This window comes from Xenopus laevis, chromosome 9_10S (assembly GCF_017654675.1).
Source record: "Xenopus laevis strain J_2021 chromosome 9_10S, Xenopus_laevis_v10.1, whole genome shotgun sequence".
In the NCBI taxonomy this organism is placed as follows: domain Eukaryota; kingdom Metazoa; phylum Chordata; class Amphibia; order Anura; family Pipidae; genus Xenopus; species Xenopus laevis.
The window spans coordinates 106,279,894-106,291,894 of record NC_054388.1 but is presented as its reverse complement, the minus strand read 5'-3'; positions in this window follow the sequence as shown (position 1 = coordinate 106,291,894).

Here is a 12,001-nt window from a genome sequence, read left to right as displayed (position 1 = left end):
TTTTGCCTCCAATAAGGATTAATTAAATCTTAGTGTGGATCAAGTACAAGCTACTGTTTTATTATTACACAGAAAAAAAAGTATTTGATTAAAATGGTGTCTATGGGAGGTGGCCTTCACGTAATTTTCTGGATAGCAGGTTTCAGGGTAATGGATCCTATACCTGTACTATTAAGGAAAAGTAATAAAGTAAAATTAAAAGAATCGTTATGTTTTGCCACAGTTCTGTTTTTGCTCAACTCCGAGTAGAAACTTTGTTTTTTTTTAATTTCCTCCAAATTATTTATTTTTCTGCAAAGTACAATAAAATCCCCATCAAACGGGACATTCACCAAACCCTCCAGCAGAGAAAGTGAGGAGAGACACGCTAGCAATTAGTCACACAGAGATTTAACATCTGCCGTAACCTGTCATTAGGAGCAGAGAACGTTCCCAAACTGTACCTTTCTGCACACAATTGTGCCCAATTTTCTCTGTTTGTTCGGTCAGAAAAAACATGTCCAATTCCAAGGTGCACAAACTGCTCTCGCTCAGGATCCCTCTGTTTGTGCAGCGAGTAATCTGTGTGTATAGAGAGGCACAGGCCATTCCCAAGGCAGATCATTTGCTAAATTGGATTTTAAAATAGTAGTAATTATCTTTTTTTAAATGCTGTTTATAGACACATTCTATGTTGCCCCAACTTTAAAGTGTCTTAAGCTAACATGAAGCCAATTAGTATATGAATCTGCTAGAATTTCAGTATAAAGAAGCCAGCTAAGGAGTTTATTAACAATCAGCAGCACAAGGGAACACTGTGTTTTCTGTGGCATATAAATTGTAAGTTATGCATTTTTATAATGGAGCAAAAAAAAAACCTAATCCACTTGTTCTTAGCATTTGGGACTCACTCACGGCAAAACCTTATGCAACATTTACATTGTTGACTTCAGGGGGATCAAAACAGGGGCAAGGGCCACGGGCTTCTTATATTGTGAAAAATATAGAACAAATTCACATCTTGGCTGTGCAGAAGTGTAGCATGGGGGATAGTAAACTATATGAAGGGACTGTGGCTGAGGGATAGCAGGTATAGTATTGAGAGATGGTGCCTATAGTAACAGTGAATAATAGTCTCTGGGAAGGGAGTGTGACTGTGGGATAGCAGGTATAGTAGGGAGAGATGGTGCCTATAGTAACAGTGGATAAAAGTCTCTGGGAAGGGAGTGTGACTGTGGGATAGCAGGTATAGTAGGGAGAGATGGTGTCTATAGTAACAGTGGGATAATAGTCTCTGGGAAGGGAGTGTGACTGTGGGATAGCAGGTATAGTAGAGAGAGATGGTGTCTATAGTAACAGTGGGATAATAGTCTCTGGGAAGGGAGTGTGACTGTGGGATAGCAGGTATAGTAGGGAGAGATGGTGTCTATAGTAACAGTGGGATAATAGTCTCTGGGAAGGGAGTGTGACTGTGGGATAGCAGGTATAGTAGGGAGAGATGGTGTCTATAGTAACAGTGGATAATAGTCTCTGGGAAGGGAGTGTGACTGTGGGATAGCAGGTATAGTAGGGAGAGATGGTGTCTATAGTAACAGTGGATAATAGTCTCTGGGAAGGGAGTGTGACTGTGGGATAGCAGGTATAGTAGGGAGAGATGGTGCCTATAGTAACAGTGGATAATAGTCTCTGGGAAGGGATGTGACTGTGGGATAGCAGGTATAGTATGGAGAGATGGTGTCTATAGTAACAGTGGATAATAGTCTCTGGGAAGGGAGTGTGACTGTGGGATAGCAGGTATAGTAGGGAGAGATGGTGCCTATAGTAACAGTGGGATAATAGTCTCTGGGAAGGGAGTGTGACTGTGAGATAGCAGGTATAGTAGGGAGAGATGGTTTCTATAATAGAAATGGGGTTATAGCATTGGGATGGTAGAGTAGGGTCAGATCTGGGATGGCATTTGTTGCAGTGAGATAATATCCCTAAGGGAATTTGTCTTTATTCCAGTGTTGTGTAACTTGCTATCTTTGCCTGCCAGCCATACCTACTTTATATCAATAATTTATACAAAATATGTCTTTGCTTTAAAACAAGAATGTAAAGAACAAAGACAGACTGAACTAAATTGAACCATGTAATTAAAAATTGGTCAGGACCCACTGAACAAGACTGAACTGTATAATTAAATAGGGGACCTGGAGGTCAAGAGCCACTAAACTTTTTTCACCCTTTCATGGTTCATTTTCTACCCAGTTATTAACTAAGGAAAGTAAGATATGTGTGTAATCGGTTCAGAGATATTCTGGTTAGAGTGCACCGAGAGAGACAAGAGAGAGCTTTACTGGCCCAATTCTCTGCATCTAGTTGCCAGGCTCAACAGCAGGGGACACAGGTTGGGATGCACTAAATCCACTATTTTGGGATTTCGCCAAATCCCTAAATGCTCTATGAAAGATCTGGCCCAATACTGAACAAATCGGAACCATTATTTGCAGTTGCAAATCAGGGGCAGAAGAGAAAAGAGATTTTTTTACTTTCATGGTTGTGTGACAAACAGTCACATCATTTAAAGGATTCAGATTTGTTTTGGCCAGGCATGAGGATTTGGCTGAATCCAATTCCTGCTGATAAAGTCTGAATCCTGACCAGGTACAGTCCCCTATCCTGGATTCAGTGCATCCCTACTAACAAGATCCAAGATGGGAAACTGCTGGGGACAACTTTGAAGGCACTGGACTATTACAGTCAATATAAAAAATACATAATTTTCGGCCTTATTCTTTTTACGGTTTACTTGCCCTTAAGATAAAATGTCAAACCTGTTATCTGTTATTGGTATAAAAACAGAATCCTGTGACCTGTGAGCAACAGCCGTGTGCCTGGAGCTCCTCGGGCATGCCATGAAAAGGGATGATATTTTCATAAATCAACCTGCAGGTAGCCTACAACAAAAGCCTCCTGTTCCCTTTAAACTTTTGTATAGTTGACCTTTCATTTTGGTTAGCATTGTCTTGTCAGGCTGATTGGTATAAGTTTATTCTACACAAAAGTGATCCTAGGGAGATGCCCTTCTAGTGCTTAGATCCCAGCGCAGCTTTCATGTGGTGTCATTACAAACCACACTGTTCCCCTCCTGATACGTCGGCTACTAATGATCTCAGGATAGAGCACAGAACCAACCTATAGTTGTCTCATTACGGGAGTCTAAATTACAGACTTGTTTCTTTCCCCTTCACTGTGAAATGCAAAGGATCCAAAAGCACAAGTCAGATGTCATCTTCTGCTGAGCTCCAGTTTGACCTGAGATGAGGCTGATGGAGGAGTTAGAAGAACAGGACATTTACCAATAAATAAATGCCTTAAGCCCTAAAAGTGTTCACCGTAGAAACATTACATTATGTGGTTTCTTCTACATTTTGTTGAAAGCCCAGGCAAGTGTTGCAGATGCCACAATGGGTTGGTAACTTATTGAACTGTGGTATTGGGTTGGATACTGGCTGTGGCATGTTCTGCATAGATAAAAGTCAGATTTAAACTCTGTGCAAAGTCCAGTTGTGTAGGTATATAGCGGCACCAATAAAATATTTATGGACCCATTATCCCTGTAGTTAATACACTATAGAGCAGCAGTCCTCAACCTTTTTTGGCCGGGGACCGGTGTAGAGCCAAGGTTTTTTTGCAAGGATGGGGGGGGGTTTGGGGTTGTCAGGAGGGGGTCGGGGGTTGGGAGATGTCAGTGTCCAATTCTAGTGGCACCATTAAAATATTTATGGACCCATTCTCCCTGTAAAAAGATTTAATACACTATAGAGCAGTGATCCCCAACCCTTTTTGGCCTAGGGACCGGTGTAGAACCAAGGATGGGGGGGGTTTTGGGATGGGGTCAGGAGGGGTCGGCGTCCAATTCTGGTGCGCCGGTGTCCAATTCAGCGTGCCACGTTAATTGGTCGATAGGCTCAGCGGCCCAGTTCAAGACTGTTTGCGGGCCCGGTTCTGGGCCATGGCCTGGCAGTTGGGGACCTCTGCTATAGAGCGTATCTTTTCTCTTAGGGACTGAGAAATTTTTCTCATCAGTTGACAGCACACTAAATCTGAATGTTTTTTTGCGCTGCCGTGATCTGTAGAGAACAACACAAACCGGGCCAACTGGACTTTCCACGAGGGGATGAGCAGCCAATCTAATTGAGGCACTTCTCTGTGTGCGGCTCAGTAAGATTGACAGTTCCGGTGATACCTCACTATATAAGCTCTTATTTGCAAGCACAAGGAACACCAGGCTAACAACAACACAGGGCAGTGAATTCAGCGATAGGCACAAAAACCATTATCCCTGTAAAAAGTTTTAATACACTATAGAGCGTATCTTTTCCCCTAGGGAATGCGAAATCTGAGTATCATGTTCTGCATAATATATATATATATATATGCTCTATACAGTATCTAGGTCATTGTGGCTTTCCAAGAGGTGCGTTGGTCTTAAAATATGCCACTACCAGGCCTGGACTGGGAGTCAAAATAGGCCCTGCCATTCCATACACAGAGGCCCAAACAGCCCCCTACCAGCCCACTATATGGTAACTTTCTATGGAACCATACAGCAGCCCCTCTGGCATTTTTCAGAAACCATAGATTGCCAGTCCGGGCCTGGCCACTACACTATCTGGACACCTACCTGTTCAACATCTCATTCTTAAATCAAGGAGATTATTATGAATATATCCCTCCCTTTGCTGCTTTTACAGCCTCTACTTGTCTGGTGGAAGATTGTTGGTGGGATTTGCTTGTATTCAGCCACAAGAGCATTAGTGAGAGTTGGGCACTGATGTTGAGGAACAGGCTTGACTTGCAGTAGGGATTCTAATTCATCCCATAGCAGAGTGATCCTTAACCAGTGGCTCATGAGCAACATGTTGCTCACCAACCCCATGACCTCAAAGCAAGTGCTTATTTTTGAGTTCCAGGCTTGGAGGCAAATTTTGGTTTCATAAAAACCAGGTGTATTCTCAAACAGAGACTCCTGTAGGCTGCCAGTCCACATAGTGGCTACCAAATAGCCAATCACAACCCTTATTTGGTACTCCAGGAGCTTTATTCATGCTTGTGTTGCTCCCCAACTCTTTTTACATTTAAATGTGGCTCCTGGTTACAAAACGTTGGGGACCCATGCCATAGCAGTTTAGTTGGGTTCAGGTTTGGTATCTGTGCAGGCCAGTCAAGTTGTCGTCTCAGCAAACCCAATCTGTTTGGACCTGGCTTTGTGCATGAGGACATTATTGTGTCTTGTAGCATTCCCCAAACTGTTTCTAGCACAGAATTGTCCAAAATGTAATTCTACCCTAAAGCCTTAAGGTTTGCTTTCCGATGATCCAGATGAGCCTTAACTATAATGAACAGCTCAAGACCATTATTCCTCTTCCACAAGTGTTCTCCTGGCACTGGCCAAACCGAGCCATTTGAGCTGGCAGATGGTGAAATGCCATTTATCACTGTAGAGGACCATTTATATTTCCAATGTGTTGGACCTTTACACCACACCAGCCAATGCTTGTACTGTAATTAAACATGTTGATTCTAGTTCAGTTCATCATGAACAGCTCAAGACCATTATTCCTTTTCCACCAGTGTTATCCTGCCATTGCCATGCCATTTATCACTGTAGAGGACCGTTTACACTTCCAATGTGTCGGACCTTTACACCACAACAGCCAAAACTTGGAATTAAACTTGTTGATTCTAGTTCTGATCATCTAGATACCTTTGGCCAAACAGTGTAGATTAATTGACTTCTGATAAAACGGACCCTTGTTTTTGGTTGTTTTTGACTTGACTGACCATTGATCAGTGGGTGAGCCCCATAGACAGACCATTGTACAGTTGCATCATATCAAATTTCTTACCTGCCATCAATGCTTATGGGAGGTTTTTTCTAGACATTCAGGGTCAATCCTCGCTCCTTCGCTCACTTTCTATAAATAAGCATTAGGCGGTTTTCAATTATAAATCGACTGTGTTAGAAAAAAAACAGGGTGTCATGCTTTAAGGCAAAGTAAAGTAGCCCCATATACATTTAGTTGGACTCCCTATTTATGCCCACTGCAAAGTCCTACTGTACCCGCTTGTACCAAATGTGATACAGGAGTGAGTAATGCGGCCCGTGTTTGGTTTCCCAGAAAGTATTATCCCCCGCGGCACTTGGAAAACAAATGCAAAAGTTGTTTTTATTTTGAGTCATAATGTTATTGTGTTTTAGGCAATATTACCGATAGTGGGTGAAATGGTCTCTGCTCTGCTTATAGAGCTAAAAATATGCCTCATATGCAGCATTGCCGGATTCCCTTACAAGGCACATCTAACAATATAATTGGCTTCAGGGCATGGATGGCTTTCATTTCGGATACAGAGACTCCAGGATGATAAATAATCTCATTAGTTTGTTCTTAGACTTTCTAGCGTCGTGAGCCCAAAATGTTAGTTCAGTTCGGATTTTGGAATTTATTTTTAGCCGAATGGCAAACCATTGTAAATCACCAGCTATCTATCATATACATATATATGTACTGTCAGGACTGCAAACTATTTTGGACAGCGCCACTCATCAGGGTCATAAGATCTCAGAAGCTTACAACCCTGCCTGTTATTGGCAGCTGCAGCCTCACTTTTACATATTATTAAAGGACCACTGTATACACTGTATGGACAAAAGTATGCGGACACCCCTTCTAATTAATGGAATTTATGCTATTTAAGGGTAATGGGACATGGTAAGATTTATTGTCTGCAGTTAAATCTGCACTACCATGGGCAAAAAATATCCCAAAAAAATGTATTAAAAAAATTCAAATTCAGATGAATACGATCGATCTGCAAACTCAAATCGAATTCGCATCTAATTCGATTTGAGTTTTTTCACAAAAAGAAACAAAACAAAACAAAAAACTTTTTCTTTTTCAAAAGTCCACCAAACGACTCCAAATTGATTGCTGGAGGTCCCCCATAAGCTAAAACACCAATTCGCCAGGTTTTAGATGGTCGAATAGTCGAATTTGAATTCTTAGAGGACATGATACTTTCTTAAAGTACATGATAAATTTCGAAATTCGAGTTTGATTGTTTTTTTAAACTCAAATCGAATTTGGACTATTCCCTAGTCGAATTAAACTAAAATAAACTCGAAATTCAAAAATTTGAATTTTCAATTCGATCCTTTATAAACCTGGCCCTTAATGTTATACTATGGAAAGCCTTTTTTGGGAGATTTGTCACCCGAGGTAGCACAGATTTAATTGTGGGCGACAAACCTACTGTCACCCTAAGCCACAGCCATCCTTGCCATTACAACATGTAATGCTTTCTTAAGACTTATGTGTTTCCTAATCTGGACAAGGCTCTTTCCTATTTTAGCACAATAAACCCCCCATACACAAAGCACGTGCATTACAGAATGGGTTTGCTGGGATGGGAAGAACTTGACTTGCCTGCAAGAAGCTTGACCATAACCCAACTGAATAACCGTTAGATGAATTGGAACCCCCAAATGTGAGCCAGACCTGATCCCCCTACATCAGTGACCAACCTCACTAATGCTATTGTGGCTGAATGAAAGCAAATCCCACCAACAATGTTCCATACCCTTGGTTTTGGAATGAGATGTTGGACAGGCAGGTCTCCATACTTTTGGTCATATGGTGTACCCGTATCTTTTAAGAGGAACCAGTACATGTGCCTGGTCTGCATAAACACTCTGACCTCAACCAAACTGAAGAAGTATTGGATTCTTTGGACACCAAGGTCTGCACAACATCTGAATGGAAGCAAATCCCACCAACAGTGTTCCACCATCTAGTGGTCTTCTCTCCCAGAAAAATTGAAGCTGTTAAGCAGCATCATTTTCAAATACATAGTCAGGCATGCTATTAGATGCAAGTCATTGTGACCATTAGAACATGTAGGATCTCACACCCTCAGAGCTGTCAGTCTATACAAAGTTCCTGTGCGGTTGCGGCAAACTGTCCGCCTTTGATCTTTGTTCTTCCTCATCAATAATAAGGCATTATATTGACTATACATTATAAAACTGGTACCATATTTATAAACTTTCCCTGCTCATTCCATCCTGGAAGACAATAATTTGCAGAAACCAATTTCCAATATATTTTATGGTTCTCCAGCCTATGACTAAAGTGTCAGTATCCCTTTAAGACAGCACATTGCTAACAGGCTATTTTAATCTTAAACACAATAGCACTGTAATATCTATATATTCTTGGAACTGTGTGTGTCTCTGTGATATGGAATGTGTTTAAGGCTGAAGGTTTAAGTAATTAGAGGCAAAGGGTGGAATGTGGTACCATGGTGCCACTGGCTGGCGCATCACTGCACTATGCAATATTTTTAGCCAATACAAAGTTTAGGAAACATTTCTCCCTGGTGGGGCTTAGTATAAATGAAGTACTGGATCCAAAAGCTAATAAATAAACTACATAGTTTGGCTTTGCCTGCTTATTTCTAGATACAAATCAATGCCCTAAGGAATTGCCAACAGGCTTAACTGCCCTGGGTCCCTCACATTAGATCCTTTAATGAAGTTGTAGGAAGGAAAAGTCGGAGACGGATGGTTTCACCAAGGTACAGTAGATAGTGACACCAATGTCAATGTTTTCTAAGCTCTGTTCAAGAATTATAGTTCAGTATGTCATATCTCACACCATAGGGCTGCACAAGTCTGTTTGGCCCCGGGCCCTACCATAAATAAAGATGAACCCTGATGACATGATGGACTTGGGTGGCTCTGTGTTTATAGCATTCACAGTAGGAACCTCACAACTGAAACAAACAAAGTGGCGTCCCATTTTGACCGTTCACCCCCATATCAGTCACTCACTGCTATGCAGGCCATAGTGCTCAAGAGTATGGTGCACAGAGCTCAAATGTTGTCATGCAACATGTATAACCTCTACTGACATTCATTAGGAATGTCAGATATGTGGCCCTTCAGCTCTCTTACCCAGTAGATCCATGCCTGTGTGTTTGACACTTCCATATAGACATCTTACTTTGGTGTGATGCCAGTTTGCATCCCTTCCCAGCAAATAATCACTCGCCCTAAATCTCCCCCTAACTGGCCTTCAGACTGGGCCCCTTAGCTCATAACAAGGTTACAGATATATAGAAACATTGAGGTTACAGTCACCCTGCTATAGTTCCAGGGGTACCCAGGGTGCAAATAAGCACTCACCCCAAATCTCCCCCTAACTGACCTTCAGGCTGGGCCCCCTTAGCTCATAACAAGGTTACAGATATATAGAAACATTGGGGTAACAGTCACCCTGCTATAGTTCCAGGGGTACCCAGGGCACAAATAATCACTCCCCCCATATCTCACCCTAACTGACCTTCAGACTGGGCCCGCTTAGTTCATAACAAGGTTACAGATATATAGAAACATTGGGGTAACAGTCACCCTGCTATAGTTCCAGGGGTACCCAGGGCACAAATAAGCACTTACCCCAAATCTCCCCCTAACTGAACTTCAGACTGGGCCCGCTTAGTTCATAACAAGGTTACAGATATATTGAAACATTGGGGTAACAGTCACCCTGCTATAGTTCCAGGGGTACCCAGGGCACAAATAAGCACTCGACCCAAATCTCCCCCTAACTGACCTTCAGACTGGGCCGCTTAGCTCATAACAAGGTTACAGATATATAGAAACATTGGGGTAACAGTCAACCTGCTATAGTTCCAGGGGTACCCAGGGTACAAATAAGCACTCACCCCAAATCTCCCCCTAACTGACCTTCAGGCTGGGCCCCCTTAGCTCATAACAAGGTTACAGATATATAGAAACATTGGGGTGTCACCCTGCTATAGTTCAGGGGTACCCAGGACACAAATAAGCACTCACCCCAAATCTCACCCTAACTGACCTTCAGACTGGGCCGCTTAGCTCATAACAAGGTTACAGATATACAGTATAGGAACATTGGGGTAACAGACACCCTTCTCTGCACCCAGCTTTTGGCCTATTTTCATGTGTTTCCGGCACTATTTGATGTGTATCTTACCCACTCAAGCTGAATGTATTCCATGGCGGATAACAGTGACAGTTGCAAGCAAGCAGGTTCTTTTTGTGAGTCTGTGTATGTGTAATGGCTTTGTGTTTGCAGTTAGCACGTCGTAGTGAGATTTCACACCATGATATGACTGGCACAGCCAACTCAAATCTAGAGGTAAACACAATGGTGGCAGGGGGGTAAAACCATTGCGCAGGACCTTATGTGCGTAATTAGTCTGCTCATTGCTCGCCTGCACGCAGTTGTGCCGATGAACAAAGCAAGTACAATAATATCACTGGTACACTCTCCATATGGTCTTCCTTCCCGCTCTCATTCTGCGGCATTGAAAGTAAAGGTGTTTTCTGTAAGCTACATGCCAGTCAGCTGAGGCTTCTGGGAGCTGTAGGGATGCTGAGCCTTCCAGCATGAAGCCTATATGACAATATTACTTCCTCATATTGAGGCCACTATATGAATATAAAATTCTATAATATAATTATACAGTTGTGTTCAGAACAGTCCTAACCTGATCAATCCCTGTTTTTGGTAGAAATTATATTTCTACGTGGCAAATAATTTACTAGTAGGTGTAGTAGAGTCATAGAAACCAACAGACCCAACTGTCATGACATTCTGTGTCATTGAATCATTCATTGTGGCTTGTTCCAAATAATAATATCAGTGGGGAGTTCAAATAGCGAGCTCATTCATTCAGTGAAATAACAGGTGTCAATTCCACCCCTTATTTAGATTTTAAAAAAAATTTGTTTGTACATAACGAAAGAAAACCACCAAGACACACTTAACTTTAAAGTCTTTATTAAGAAATAACTTACCGATACTCCGCTAGTTATTATAAGGACTCTGAGCTTTATTCACTTTTTAAACACACTGCTATTATTTTGAACACAACTGTATTTCTGCTGGGTACCTAATATTTCTGATGTGTTCCTGGGATAGCCTTGCCTAAATAATAATCTCACAGGCTGGTTGACCACAATCTCCTTATTACTGCCCATAGTCCTATGTGTTATAATCCTGTCTTTTCAAGGGACAGATTTTTTTCAGCATACAGTAGGTATTCCCCTGTGTTAAAATTGTGCAGAATAATTGGAGGGTAAATCTCCTCACGAACCTGTCAGAGTAGGCGGAAGCACAAGGAACAACTTGGGCAGCTCTGACAGAGTAATAGATGTTGATCAAAATGCAAAATTGGATTTACTTTCAGTAAGGTATTCCTTGCTAGGCTGGAGTCGTAACAGGGGTGCAGTTGTTAGCATTGCTGCCTCACAGTTCTGGGGGATTGATTTGGGACAAAGGAGTTTGTGGATTTCTAGGTTTTTTTTTTTCTCCCAAAAACCCCCTGAGCCATATATTTAAACCGGCAAGATCATCTGGACTCTTTGGTATCCGTCTGATTGGATACTGTACACGGAAGAACATATATGGTGTAGAGCAGAGTCCTGCAACGGATTGGATACCCACGGGTTATCCGCAAAAAAGCGGGTATGAGGGAAGGCTTTTCAGGTGCGGGTATATATGCGGGTCTGAGGGGTCGCGGGTCTGTAGGACGTGGGTCGGGTTGCGGGTCTCTTCTTGCTGCAGCTCTCTCCCTAAAGCTTTCCCTCCACTCCTCTCCCCCTCCCATCTGAATTCCGGCACAGCTCTCTTACATCACATGGCGCACTTCTGTCAATCTCAACTATCGGCCACGTTTGATAAGGCCACTTCCGGGTTTGCAGCAACATCACTTGTGATTTGATGGTGGCCGCTGGGTTGTGGGTTGGGTTGCGAATAATGCAGTTGCGGGTCCAGTTCCGGTAGTGGCTCAAAGTCGGTAAATATGCGGGTCGCGGTTTGGGTTGCGGGTTTGGGTCTTAGAAATTGGTTCCGCGCAGGACTCTAGTTTAGAGTCTTTTGTCTGGTTACTACCAGCAAAGTGGCCAGGATGTGGGAGTAAAAATTCTGAT